The sequence below is a fragment of the Capsicum annuum genome, unplaced genomic scaffold (assembly GCF_002878395.1).
Source record: "Capsicum annuum cultivar UCD-10X-F1 unplaced genomic scaffold, UCD10Xv1.1 ctg2498, whole genome shotgun sequence".
NCBI lineage: Eukaryota > Viridiplantae > Streptophyta > Magnoliopsida > Solanales > Solanaceae > Capsicum > Capsicum annuum.
The window spans coordinates 325,986-341,772 of record NW_025831159.1 but is presented as its reverse complement, the minus strand read 5'-3'; positions in this window follow the sequence as shown (position 1 = coordinate 341,772).

Sequence of the window (15,787 nt, the reverse complement as noted above, 5' to 3'; positions counted from 1 at the left end):
TCAGTACTGTTTGAGTTGGTTGGGGGTTTGTCCTAATGGCTCCTTAATTTTGATGTATAGAGGCTTTGTCAAACTAGAGGGTTGGTATGTATAGACATTCAATATATTTTGGTTGTACAGTCTAGTATTCTCTAGTATTTATGTTAAACTCGATGTGGTATATCTCTTTATTATGCATGACTATTGTTGAATTGAATACCTTGAGGTAGTATCTGGCTCCGATGGTTAGCTTGGGGTTACGGGTAGACCTAAGCACCTTGTGATATCTCAAAATGAAATTTAGGGCGTTACAAAGCCTTGTATCAGAGCCTAAGGTTTAAGGAGTCCTAGGAAGTCTGACAAGCCGCATTATGTAGAGTCTTGATTATCGGCGTGCAGCACGCCACATCTATGTGCAAAAGGGTACGGAACATTTTAGGAGAATTTTTTTCTTTCTTTCTAGAGTTTATCGTGCCTACAACTATCTCTTTTTCTGCAATTAACTCATTCACTCTTATAAAAAAATGCCTTCTCGTCGAGCACATAGAAACAATGGGAAACCTCAACCCGATGATCTCTTGAATAAGCATGTGTCTCAAGAGGTATTCTGGGTAGCTTTTCAGGCGCTATCCTAGGCTGTTACCGCTAATGCTCAATCTAATGGGGCTACTATTCTGCCTCTGCAAGAGAATAATTCCACTACAGCTCGAGTTTTTAACTTTATGTGGATGAATCCGCCTTAGTTTTATGGGTCAAAGTTAGGTGAAGACCCACAAAAATACTTGGATGAAGTGAGAAAGATCACCCAAATTATGCATGTGACTGAGGATGAGAGTTTTAAATTGGCTACCTATCGAATAAAAGATTTTGCATATGATTGGGTGGAGATATAGCGGATGAGTAGAGGGGAGGATGCCACTCCCATGACTTGGGAGTTATTCCAGGATACATTCTTGGATAGATTGTTTTCTCTTGAGATAAGGGAAATAAAGATAGTAGAATTCATGAATTTGAGACAAGGCTCCATGACTGTTAAGAAGTATTGTCTTAGATTTAATGAGTTATCCAAATATGCTTTTAGTATGATGGCTGACTCCAAGACCATCATGAGCAAGTTCATGATCAGTGTGTCGAGTTATGTTGTGAAAGATTATAGATTTTCCATGATTAATAGGGAGATGGACCTTTCCCGGTTGATGATACATGCCCAATAGATTAAAGTGTATAAGGTGAAAGGAAGGGAGAGAGTAAGAGGTAATAAAAGAGCTAGATTAGAGTAGTAGGGATTCAGTAAGTTCAGATTCCATGAAGCGAACTGCCCTTGATTCCAGAGACCTCCATTTATTCCCGTGCTTTTCTTATTTAGTGCTCCCACACCTAGAAGTAGGCAGAAGCAAGGGAACAGGCCTGTCCTATCTAGGTCTCAGGAAAGTGTAAGTAATAGACCTTATCCTCTTTTATGTGCCAAGTGTGGTAGGATTATTTTGGTGAGTGTTTTGTTAATCAAAGTGGTTGCTTTAGTTGTGGAATGTTGGGCCACCAACTAAGATATTGTCCGTATGCTAGATAGGGGAGTCAAGATGCTCATCCCAAGAGTTAGGCTACCAGTACCCCCGCTCCCATAGTCTACCGGGTTCCTTCTTAGGGCGCATCTTCTAATACTACTGGTAGTTCATACTAGAATCGCTTCTATGCTATACCACCTCGCCAAGAGCAGGAGGACACTCCAGATATTATCATTGGTATGCTCCATGTCTTTCATTTCGATGCTTATCTATTGATGGACCCCGGTTTGAGTTTCTCTTATATGACACCTCTGGTTGTAGTAAATTTTGAGATGGACCTTGAATGGATTCCTGAGCCTACTCTAGTTTCTACCCCGATAGGAGAATCTGTTATTGTTAAGTGAGTGTATAAGAAGTGTCCTGTCACTATCCTTCATTGGGTCATATCTGCTGATTTGGTTGAGCCAGATATGGTTGATTTTGACGTCATTCTGGGAAAGGATTGGCTTCACTCATGGTATGCATCTATAGATTGTCGTACCCAAGTGTTAAAGTTTTAGTTTCCTAAAGAGCCCGTTTTTGTGTGGTTTGAAAGTTCTGTAACTCCGAAGAGCCAGTTCATATCCTACTTCAAAGCTAGGAAGTTGATTTCCAAGGGTTGCATCTATCACTTGGTTTGAGTTAAAAACCTTAAGTCCGAGACTCCAACTATTTAGTTAGTTACCATTGTTAATAAGTTTAGTGATGTTTTTCGAGAAGATCTCCTAGAGGTCCCACCTGATACAGAAATAAAATTCAGGGTTGATTTCCTTCCCAGTAAATAACCTATTTTCATTCCTCCGTACCGTATAGCTCCCGTTAAAGTTACAGAGTTAAAAGAGCAACTCAAAGATCTCATAGACAAAGTCTTGATCAGACCTAGTGCTTCCCCATGGGGTGCACCTATTCTTTTCGTGCATAAGAAAGATAGTACATTGCGTATGTGCATTGATTACTATCAACTCAATAAGGTATCTATCAAGAACAAACACCTTCTTCCTCAAATTGATTGCTTGTTTGATCAATTACAAGGTGTGAGCTACTTCTTAAAAATAGACCTTCGATCCGGCTATCATCAGCTTAAAGTGAGAGAGTGTGATATTCCAAAAATAGCCTTTTGAACCCGTTATGGTCACTTTGAGCTTCTTGTCATATCCTTTGGCTTAACCAATGCTCCAGTATCTTGATATGTTCAAGCAATATCTTGACATGTTTGTCATTGTATTCATAGAAGATATTCTTGTATATTCTTGAAGTGAGGATGATCATGCCGACCATCTTAGAATTGTCTTGCAAACTCTTAGAGATCATCAATTATTTGCTAAATTTAGAAAGTGTGAATTTTGGCTAAGGTCAATTTCATTTTTGGGTCACATTGTTTCCGCCGAAGGCATTAGAGTTGATCCCCAAACGACAGAAGTCGTAAAGAATTGGCCTAGACCTGTCTCCCCATTTGATATTAGGAGTTTCTTGGGTCTAGATGGTTACTACCATTATTTTGTTGAGAGATTCTCTTCCATTGAGTCTCCCATGACCTGGTTGACCCAAAAAAAAGTAAAGTTCCTATGGTCGAAACCTTGCGAGAAGAGTTTTCAAGAGTTAAAGACTCGACTCACTTCTACCCCAGTGTTAGCTTTACCCATTAGTACTGATGGTTTTGTGGTGTATTATGATGCTTCTAGAGTTAGTTTAGGATATATGTTTATATAGAGGGGTAAAGTTATAGCTTATGCCTCTAGAAAGTTGAAGCCTCATGAGAAGAATTACCCAACCTATCATCTTGAATTAGCAGCTATAGTTTTTGCTTTGAAAATCTAGAGACATTATTTGTATGGTGTTCATGTTGATGTGTTTACTGATCACAAAAGCCTGCAGCATGTGTTTACTAAGAGAGTGTTGAATCTTAGACAAAAAAAATGGTTAGACTTTTTAAAAGACTACGATATGAGTGTGTTGTATCACTCCAGCAAGGCCAATGATGTGGCAGATGCTCTTAGCTGGTTGTCTATGGGTAGTGTAGCTCATATAGAGAATGATAAGAGAGAATTGGTTCTTGATGTGCATCATTTGGCTAGGTTGGGTATTAGATTAGTTTATTCTACTGAAGGGAGTATGTTAGTTCAGAGTAGTTCCGAGTCCTCTTTAGTCTCAGAGGTAAAAGAGAAGCAAGACAGGGATCCTAGTTTTATCAGAATGAAAGAGTCAGTTAAGGAAAAAAAGGTAGAGGTTTCTCCCAAGGGGGAGATGGTGTGTTGAGATTGCAGGGTAGATTATGTATTCCCGATGTTGATGATCTAAGGCAAAGAATTATGGCTGAAGCATATGGCGCACGATATTCTATTCATCCCGGTGCTACCAAGGTGTATCGTGATTTTCAAAAAATCTATTGGTGGAAGGTATGAAGAAAAACATATCAGGATTTGTGGCAAAGTGTTCTACTTGTCAACAGGTTAAGGTAGAGCACCAAAGGCCCAGTGGCATAATACACGAGTTTAGTATTCCTAGTTGGATGTGAGAAGAAGTGAATATGGATTTCATAATTGGTTTGCCTCCTTCTCTTCATCATCATGATTCAATTTGGATTGTTGTAGATCGGTTGACTAAATTAGCTCATTTTTTTCTAGTTCATTCATTTTATACAGCTGAGGATTATGCTAATTGTATATTCGAGAATTTGTAAGACTTCATGGAGTTTCTTTGGCTATTATCTCTGATAGGGGTACTCAATTTACTTGCCAGTTTTGGAGAGCTTTGCAGAAGGGTCTCGGTACCCAAGTTCATGTATGTTCTACTTTCTATCTGCAAATAGATGGTCAAGATGAGTGGGCCATTTAGACATTAGAAGATATGTTGAGGGCATGTGCGTTTTATTTTAAAGGTAGTTGGGATGAGCACTTGCCACTGATTGAATTTGCGTATAGTAATAGTTTCCATACTAGTATTTAGATGGCCCCGTTCGAAATTTTTTATGGGTGAAGATGGAGATCACCTATAGGTTGGTCTGAAGTAGGAGAAGCAATTATGATTGGACCTGATGCTATGTTCGAGGCTATGAAAAAAGTTAAGTTGATCCGAGAAAGATTGAAGACCGCTCAAAGTCGTCGAAAGTCGTATGCAGATGTGAGAAGAAAAGATCTTGAATTTAATGTTGATGATTTGGTGTACTTACAGGTTTCACCCTTGAAAGGTGTAAAGATATTTGGGAAGAATGGAAAGCTTAGTCCCCATTATGTTGGTCTGTACAGGATTCTGAGCCGTGTTGGAAAAGTAGCATATGAGGTGGAGTTACCTATAGAGTTGTCTGGTATTCATTCGGTATTTCATGTTTTCATGCTTAAGAAGTGTATTGGTGATTCTGTCATGGTTGATTCATTCGAAAGCCTAGATACTCAAGATACCCTTTCATTTGAGGAGATTCCGGTTGAGATTTTGGATTTTCAGATCCGTAGGCTACGGAACAAAGAAGTTCCTTTAGTTAAAGTGCTTTGGCGAAATCAATATGTTGAGGGTGCTACTAGGGAAGCTAAAGCTGATATGTGAGCCAAGTACCCTCACCTTTTCTCTGTGAGTTTAGAGCGAGCAGAAGGTACCATTCTTTGTTAATTTCACTCTCTTCTTATTAAAGATTCATCTGTGTGTCTATTTCTATCACGAATTCATGCATTTTGTATAGTATCCAAAGGTATAGAGTGAATTAAGACCTTTGAGTGAGTCATTCCAGCTATACGTCCTTATTTTCTTTTGTCCTTGGTCTATATGGCAACATTCGAGGATGAATATTTCCAAGGGAGAGATATTGTAATACCCCGAGACTCTAACAAATAGTGTAACCATGACTCAAGCTCATGAGAAATAAATTATAGTGCTTTGGATATTTTTTGATCAAGGGTGATATGTATTAAGGCCTCAAAGATGTCCTAGTGATTAGGTGAATCAAAACATTCCTTACCGATTGAATTCTTGGGAAGGATATTTTCATATTCAACTTCAAATGAGCATTTCTCTCATTATACTACAAATTATTGGGCTCATAACCTACCAAAAGATTGATAATTGAATTTGCTTTTTATCAGATACCAATTTCACCCAAATCTGGTATCGGAGCCAATAGTTATGCCCATTTTACTCTAGCATGTCAGGATGGAAAAGTGAGTGACGACATTTTGTGATAAGCTATCACAAGTGTTCTGACTTATCACCAATGTCATCAGCCTTAGGCAAATTTCCATGCCCAGTGATGACATTTTGTGATAAGTTGTCACAAGTGTGAGAACTTATCACCAATGTCGTCAACATTAAGAAGAAAATCATAAAACCATCCTTTTGTGACGACTTGTCACAAGTCTAACGAATTGTCACGAATGTCGTCAGCTATTTTTTCAGCAATTAAAGGATATTTTTGCAAGGGTATTTTTGTTAATTCCCATCTATTGGAGGCCCCTATATATATGAGAATTCCCATCTAAACCCTAATTTCTTCATCCTCTCTTCCAATTCTATTAAGAAATATATCTAGGGTTTTTACTTAAGAACATTAATCTTCCAAAAAATCATCCATAAATCTTCAAGATTACTTCAAGAATTAAGTTCCTCAATGTGTGGGCTTCGAGAATCATTTATTACAAGTGCAGATAGAGTCTCAAGCACTAAAATTCATCCAATATAAAAGATTAAGGTATGTGGGGTTTTCAACAAGAGCAATTCTTTCGTTCTTGTGACCAAAGGTTTGATTTCTATTCTGGATTAAAATGATTTTAGAAGTGGGTTTATACCCAAATTACTTCATCATAAGACAATGAGAATATAAATTGTTCAAGCTTTGTCATACATGATTATTTTACTATTCCCAAGTTATGACTTGATATTTAATATTGTGAATTTCGTATTTCTACCATGAGTTGATATTTCAAGTTCTTTCAAGATATGTGTCAAGCTTTAAGCTTCTTTATAACAGATTGAATTATTGAGTATATTGATTCATGAGATTGAGTTGTTACAATGAGTTTTGATATTTCCTCAAAGTTATTGAAGTTTCCATGATATAATGAATTGATATATTTTGATATTGAGAAAGATTGATCTGATGTGAGTCGAGTTAGGAATCCACATATTGATTATGATTTGATAAATGGGAAAAAGATTTGATTTGGTCTTCATGATAGACCCTTGTGATATTTGTGGTGGATTTTCAAATGCATTTTGAGCTTGTGTCTGGGAGTAGTATTTAGCACCGACCGAAAAATATGGTATTTCTCCCAAAAACTACATGCCACCGTAGGATTCATATTTATATTTGTGGACCAGAGGCCGAGTGTGAGATTGTGATCTCTAAATTGAGGTTGTACTCCCTGCCAAGAGTATGATGCTCCTGCAAATGTGGGGTTTTCTCCTTAAGAGGGAAAAATGTTGGACTCCATGTAGCTCATATGGTTTATGTCTGTCATAAGAACCTCCCATGTCCATAAGAGCTGAGTTTCTTGAATTACCGAGTCACTCCGAGTCTTGAGTTAAAGAGTTGAGTTGTTTATGATGACTTATGAGGTTTTTATCATATGATTTATTTACTATGACATCATGAAAAGTATGTTTCAATCTAACTCAAGCCAAGTAAGCCATCATTGTACATATGCATATTTTTCTGAAATTGATGATGATATTTACATTGTTGCATGCACCCCTACATACTCAGTACATTCCAAAGTGCTGACCCACATATTTTCCTATTGGCTATATTTTCTCGTAATATAGGTTCAGGTACTTAGCCGTAGCTGCGTTAGCGATATTCAAGTGCCTCAATTACCTTCCCTTATCGTGAGTCCTCATGGTTCGAGGATCGTGTCTGTATTTTTGGTGATATCATTCTGTTGTTATGTCTTTTAGTATTGTTTGAGTTATTCAGGGGTTTATCATAATGTCTCCTTGATATTGATATATAAAGAGTTGGTATGTATAGACATTCAATATATTTTGGTTGTACAGTCTAGTATTCTCTAGTATTTCTCTTGAACTAGATATGGTATATCTCTTTGTTGTGCATGACTATTGTTGAATTGAATTCCTTGAGGTAGTGTCTGGCTCCAAGGGTTAGCTGGGGGCTACGTGTAGTGCTAAGCATCGTGTGGCATCTCGGTCTAAAATTTTAGGACGTTACACCTTGGCTCTATAAACTCAATACTGATGGTTGTTTGTTAGGTTATCTCGATGTAGGGGGTATTGGTAGAGTTATATATGTTAATAGAGGTGATTGTATACTTGGTTTCTTGAATGGTTTCCAAATAGTACTACCTCTTGTTGGTTCTGCATTTTGTGTTAGTTCAAGTATAGTTTAGAATATTTTAACACAGTTCTAGAAACTTGTCTATTTTTATACCTCAAGTGAATACAGGAACAGTGAACTTCATATGTAGTGTGGCTCTATTTGTAGTGTGTAAACTTTTTCGTTTTTAGTGAACAGTGTACAGTGAACAGTGAACTTGACTTTGTTTGAAGTATGGAAACTTGGTTCTTTTTACTCTTTTTAGTTCCACTAGCATAAGAAATTTTCATTTTCCTGATTCTTGTCCTTCACAATTCCTACATTCTCTTTCTCATGGATTGGTGGTTTATCTGGTTAACTTAATTTTCTTTTCTTTGACTTTTTGACTGTGTATTCGTTCACAATCTTTCTTATTTGGTGTGATATTACTCATCGAATTTGTTGAAATTAGCTCTCAACCTCTAGTTGTGGGAAAAGTTGGTCGTAGGACTGGTAAAATACAGATTTTAATAAACATGTATGGTTTAAAGTATAGGTACCAGAATTTTTAAAGATCTTCAGATACGGAAACTCAACCTTTTTATTTCTTGTTAATATTAATACTTTGCTCCTCGATCTTGTTTTGACTAATCTTGCTAGTTATAATGAAGATATGTGATCTACGTTTTTGTGCTTAGCTTTATGTCAGTATTTATCATCCATTCATGTTCATCTTTAGCTTACACTGTAATTCATCTTTATTAGTAATGCATAGAGCACACATAGTCGCATATAACAAAATTAGAATAGGAATTACCATATATACTTCTTTAACTCTAATGTTATCCTTAAAACTCCATTATTTATGATATTTTGCTGCATATTTGAAAGAGTATTGAAGTTTGTTGTTGTTCTTTAGAACACTTCAGCCCTTTAATCTTCTTGTTTTAAGGCTGCACATTGAGAACCATAACTCTTCTAGTTATAGAGATGCGTTTCAATTATGATAGGCATTGTTTTTCTTCATAATTTTATTACGAAGTGATCATACAGATAGGTAATAAGCCATATTGATTACATCTGATTATCAAGAGGATAAGGTAAAGGGGAAAATGTATTTCAATGGAAAGATATTCTGCTTGTTTTGTGTTTTACCTATCCAGATGTTTAGCGTCTCATTTAATATGTGTATGACAAAAGTTATCAACCACACTGATTAGGTACCATTATGTTCTATAATGAGAACCCAAATTTTGGTAACCACACAGATTAGTTTCCTTTCTTGCGCAATCTATGTTGCTACTATTTGTGCTGTTATCTGTATCACTTTGTTGTTGTTACTATTTTCCCTGTAAGATATGTGTTATCAGCAATATATTTTTACAGAGAAAATTTGTAACTTCCAATTGTCATATTCAACAACAATTTTCTTGTATTGCTTGCCTTAGTTTTATGATAGTATAAACATCAGAATCATCAAAATATTGGGGAATCACCATATAATGCATTTATGATAGTGTTTGGAAAGGACAAGCCTGGTCGACTTAGATGCATTGGCAGATCAGTGACAGTAACTTCTCTGAAAAAATATAAGGAAATGAACAAGTTTAAACAAAAGAATGCTAATGAATTCACTCCCTGAAGGAAGAAATAAGAGAAATGAGAGAAGAAATGCAACATTTTTCTAGTCAATTGGTGCAAAACAATCCTGAATTAAATTTTCAAGATATACCAGGGATTGACGGATCTAACAATCCTTCACTTGGTGCGAGTAATGCACAATCTATAAGAGGAAAAATTCTTTAAAATCCTTTCGGCTCAAATAATGCTTTGGTTCATGAAAAAGTATTTTATCTTTCAAATTTACAAGAAACTTAAATCCCAATCTTTTAACACGATTATATGAATTAAAGAAAATTTTGATTAACATACTTCTTCATTTCAGATTAAAAAATATTAGAATATTTGTCGGGCATAATTTTTTTAATTTTTTGTGCATTTTGAATTTGTAGGAACAACACGGGTGATCAAATTTGAATAGTGGCCGCCACAACTCAATTGGATTTAGATTGAAGTGAATGATGAAGAATTTTTTAACTTTATAGATTACCTTTAAATATATTTGATTTTTTGTGAAACTTATCACAAATCTTTAGAGTATTATTTTCTAATTAGTATGTGTAGTAAAAGGCATGTTTTTTTTTAAGTTCATTACAAATCTATGCATTTGAATTATTTATTAGCTAATTGATATGTGACATTATAAATGTGTATGTATATGTGATGTGATTAGTGATGTATACATGTCGACAAAAATAATTATTTTTCAACTAGAAATTACGTACTAACATTTAATGCCTAATGCCATTTCGGTAAAATATGGCCTGAACAATAAAATTTTATCCAATATTACAACACTTCAAAAGTGTGGCTTATTAATTAAATTATGGCATGTACCTAAAATATGCTTACTCTTTACAAGTCTTGTCATAGAGGATGTATAAAAGGCTGCGATTTTGAAATGTGGCGAGTAATAAAGAAAAAGCCACGTTGTTAAAGTGTTGTTAAAAAGATACTATACAAGGCTATGCTTGTGAAACGTGCCCAATTACAAAGAAAAGGCAACACTTAAAAGTGTAGCTTTATCAGAAAAAAGGGTTGTCAATGAGAAGCTGAAAAGTGTTGCCTTTATACCTTAATGACCACGCTTTTTAAATGTTGCCGATATGGCAACACTTGAAAAGCATTTCCTAAGGCCAAAGGTTATGCCTTTTTAGGACACCCACTAATGTCACGACCTAAACTAAGGCCTAACCATGATGGGTATCATAAGTCCACCAAGGATCGGAGACCACCCCCTTTGCCTAGTCAACCAAAACATAATGTAATATAACAATAAAATTCTAAACGTAAAACAAGGGGGATAAGTATGACTCAAAAGAAGAATAAGAATTTAACCACTAATCCCAAGTCCACAGCAATGTCCAACAAAGCCTCTAACAGAACCAAGGATATCCTAGTTGGGACAAGCCCCGACTAGAGCCAAAAAAAAATCCAAACGAATGAGTAAAACCAAAAGGAAACCCTAAGCATAAAATAGGGTTTTCCAAAGGATGGAAGCTCATCACTTCAGTCTGACTCATTTGTTATCCAATGATCACCTAGTCACTGTACAATAAGGGAAGCCAGTTCCTACATCACATGGAGATACAACATCTGACGACAGGTAGCGGCTGGAGCACTAGCATAGAACTCAAGGATAAAGGATAAAATAATGCCATGATCCAAATACAAAAATTATTAAAACCAGTGCACAACACCATATGCAATACATACACATAGACACACACACACACATATATATATATATCAAATAATGAGAAAGAAAACAAGGCTTAACATGAACGTTAAAACATTAACCTGAACTGTGTAGCTTGATCATCATATATAGGCACCCATGTTCTATAAGGGTTCAGCTCCCTTGCTTAAAAGGCCTCAATTCTTGTTATCCACATGAATTGGAGATACCATGAAAGGTCGAGGATTTCGTTATACCCTTTTCCAACATAATACAATTATATATATACACTTGGGGGATTACATTGTACGCCATAAGCACCTGGTCATCATGACGACCCTTCATGTCGGCAAATATGAGTTTCTAGTATCAGTCTCTTGGACTCACACCTTCACGGCCAGCTAACACAACCCTCATCCAGCCTAAATTAGAATATTTAACACACAACCCATCCACCTATTCCAAGAATCAATTATTAAGGCATCATTAAGTGGTATCGTCATAACGACTATAGCTTGGAAGCAATGTCATTAAGCCAAAACTTAAGGAATTCCTTTGTAACCCACAGACTCCATTATTTAAATTACTCGAGGGATTCCTTTGTACCCTACAAGGTTTTCATAAATCATTCACTTAGGGGCTTTTGTTGTACCGCACAAGGCTTTTAAGAACATTTTTATCAGTTAGCCATTTATACAATGCATTGGTTTTAATGAAATAAGTTAATTCAATTTATAAATCACATTTCAAAATTAATTATGCAAGTGGGTTGGGGTTCTTATCAATTTCAATACCAAAATCCATCTATTTATGCATTCCTTTTACCTCTAAAATCATTAACCAGTGCCATGCACTCGAATGAGTGTACCATCAAATAATTCAATGCATAATAAATCAATACTAATCATGGGTAAAACATTCAAACAATTTATATCCAAAATCCTCAACTCATAATTCAAAACGTAACATCAACACCATGTGAATAATAAACCAATTTCACGCCATTAAGAAAATACAAGTGTAAGGACAAATATACATTCCTTATACACACGGGAATTGGAAAGTAATTCGGAGATAGAAATCCAAAAGATGAACATATGATGAAATCCTTAGGCGCTCTTGAATTTTTTAGTTTGAGACTGGAATTGCAGATTTTTAATCACTTAAAACTGAATGGAACAGGCTATATTATGCTTAAGGGTCCTACATTGGTGAAAAGTCCACAATACTCCTCATCATAAGTAAACAAAGCAAAAACTACATGGATTTTCCATAGAGGCATGGAACAGACCTTATCACAGAGTCTAACCACTGCGCCATACTACCTATCTCAGTGGCTAACCTCCCTGACACGCTTGCTATCATGGAGTGTAGCCTCCATGACACGGAGATATCACAATGGCTTACTTCCTACGGGATTCAAAATCACCCAAACCCTATCTAAAAATTCCAAAACTCACCCGGAACAGCCCATTCACTTTCCTAAACAGAATTTAAGTCAAAAATCGATGTTTCAAATATAGAAGGGCCAAAAATAAAATGCTCAAAATTTTTAAGGGTGTTACATTATCCCCCTCTTAGGATTATTCTTCCTCAGATGATTAGCTAGGAAACTTCTTGCACAAGAATAGCAATATTACACTTGAATAAAATGAGAAACCCAGATAGTAACAACAAAAACAAGCAAAATTTATCACTTGAGCTCCTTTGTCCGTCACATGGAACAAGATTTGGTACTTAGCCTTCATATCTTTCTTCACTTCCCAAGTGGTTTTTACCACCTTATGATTTCTCCAAAAGACCTTTTCGAACCACCTAATATGAGATATACATCTCTTACTATACAATGCCTCAAATTGAGCCATACCAATGTTAGAGTGATAGAAATTATTGTACACAAACTCTATAAGAGGTAAATGGTCAACCTAACTACTACCAAAGTCAATTACACCAACTCAAAACATATTTTCTAAAGTCTTAATGGTCATTTTCCCTTGGCAGTCCATCTACGAGTGTAAAGTGGTACTAAGGGTTACCTTAGTCCCCAATCCTATCTGGAGCAACTGCAAAAAAATAAGATGAGAATCGAGTACCACGATCTAAAATAATGAAAACTAGAACACCATACAACTTCATGATCTACTAAATAAATAACCTTGCATAGTGCTCGGTAGAATAATTAGTCCCCATTGGCAAAACGTGAGCAGACTTAGTCATCCTATCCATGATGACCTAAATATAATCAAACTGGTTCTGAGATTGCAGAAGACTTATAATGAAATCCATATTAATCAGTTCCATCTTCCACAAAGGCGACTCAATTTCTATAGACAACCCACTGGGTCTCAAGTAATCCATCCTCACTTGTTGACACACCATGAACTTAGTCACATAATTATCCATATCACACTTCATATTATTCCACCAATAAATCACCATAAGGTTATAATACATCTTTACCGAACCTGGATGGACCGAATAATGCTACTCATGGCCTTTAGCAAAAATTCTACCTCACAGCCCATCCACATAAGGAAGACACAATCTCTCTTAGTACCTGCAGATACTATCACCACCAATCTCAAAATCCATCACCTGCTGCCTACCTACTTTATCCATTATTTACATAAAGATAAGATCTAACAACTTTTTCTCCTTTACCTCAACACTAAGAGATGACTTTACCACCTCTTCCACAAACACACCAGCATCCTCAGAATCTAACAGACAAAGTCCAAGATTATCTAAATAGTTAATATTATTCACCAAGTCCTACATTTTTCATCTATATGAGATAAGCTCCCCATAGATAACCCGCTAAGAGCATCAACATACATGTTAGGTTAACTTGGATGATAGTGAATGCTCATGTCATAGTCCTTGAGCAACTTAAGCAGTCTTCTTTTCCTGAGATTCAACTTTTTCTAGGTGAATACATATTGTGGTCTCTTATCATCTTAATAAATATCAATATGAACCCCATATATATAGTGAAACCAAATCTTCAATCCAAATACCACATCTAACCACTAAAAATCATAAGCCGAATAATTCGCGTCATGAACTTTCAACTTCCTAGAATCATATGCTACCATCTTGCCATGCTGCATTAAATATAAATATGTCCCACACGGGATGCATCACAATAATCCACGTAGCCATCAGTGCCCTCGGGTAAGATCAAAATTGGAGCAGAAATCAAATTATCTTTCAGCATCTCAAAACTCCCATTACAAGCATTCAACCACGAAAATTCTCTTTCTTCTGAGTTAACATAGTCAAAGGTGTGGAGATCGATAATAATCTCTCTACAGACCTCATATAATATCAAGATAACCCCAAAAAAATCCAAATATCGGTTGGAGTCTTGGGTCTAGGCTACTTCTTAACCACCGTAACTTTTTACGGATCCTCCATATTTATTCACTAGAAATAAAATAACCCAGAAAAGCAATGTTCAACCAAAATGCACACTTCAAAAACATAGCATACAAATGCCGATCTTTTATACTTTGCAACATAATACGGAGGTAATCAGCATGATCCACCTCACTCTTCAAATATACCAAATATCATCTATAAACACAACTATTAACAAGTCCAAAAATGGATGGAATACCCAATTCATGAGATTGATAAATTCCACCGAGGCATTGGTCAACCAAAAAGACATGACCAAGAACTCAAAATGTCCATATCGGGTACAGAAGGCAGTCTTAGGGATATCCTCCTCCCAAATTTTTAACTTATGATAACCTAACCGAAGGTCTATCTTAGAGAAATACTTAACACTCTGAAGTTGGTGAAATAGGTCATCAATCTTAGGAAGAGGGTAATTATTCTTCACTATTTCTTTATTTAGCTAACGATAATCAATACACATTTGAAGAGAACCATCCTTTTTATGCATGAAAACAATGGTAAAAACCCATGGAGACATAATAGAGAGGATAAAACCTTTGTCAAGAACATGTTTCAACTACCTCTTAAGCTCATTCAACTAAGCTAGAGACATTCTATAAAGAGGGATAGAGATAGGATGAGTGTCTAAAAGATTGTTCCGAAACTCAATTTCCCTATCGGGATGGATGCTTGAAATATCATCAAAGAAAACCCTAGAAAATTCACTAACCATGAGAACAAATTCTAAAAAAGAACCCTCTGAGTTAGAATCTTTAACCTAGACCAAATGATTCAGACAACCCATGAAAATTAATTTTTGGGCTCTACAATATGATATGAACCTTTCTTTCGCACTAGTCAACTCTCTTCCTACTTAATAATAGTCTTATTAGGGAATTTGAAAATGACTTTATAGGTTCGATAGTCTAAAGAAGGATAGCACGAACGCAACTAATCCATCCTCAAGAATACATCAAAATCTAGCAAGTCTATTTTAATCAAATATGCCAAAGTTTCACTACCACCAATAAATACCACACAACCCCTATAGAACCTTCTTGCAACTATCATGTCACCAACTATGGTGGAAATAGAAAAGGGGTCTAAAATACACTCAAGACTAAAACTAAAATGCACCACCCCAAATTAGGTCATAAAAGAAAGGATAGACCCCGAATCATATAAACATTACATATCATAAGAGAAGAATTTTAACATAACAATTGCGACATTAGGAGATGCCTCAAAGTCTTAACATATACTAAAGAGCGTACAGGCAATTTCAGCTAGTGCTTGTGTAAGAAGTGGCACCTTTTAGTGCAGGACCTT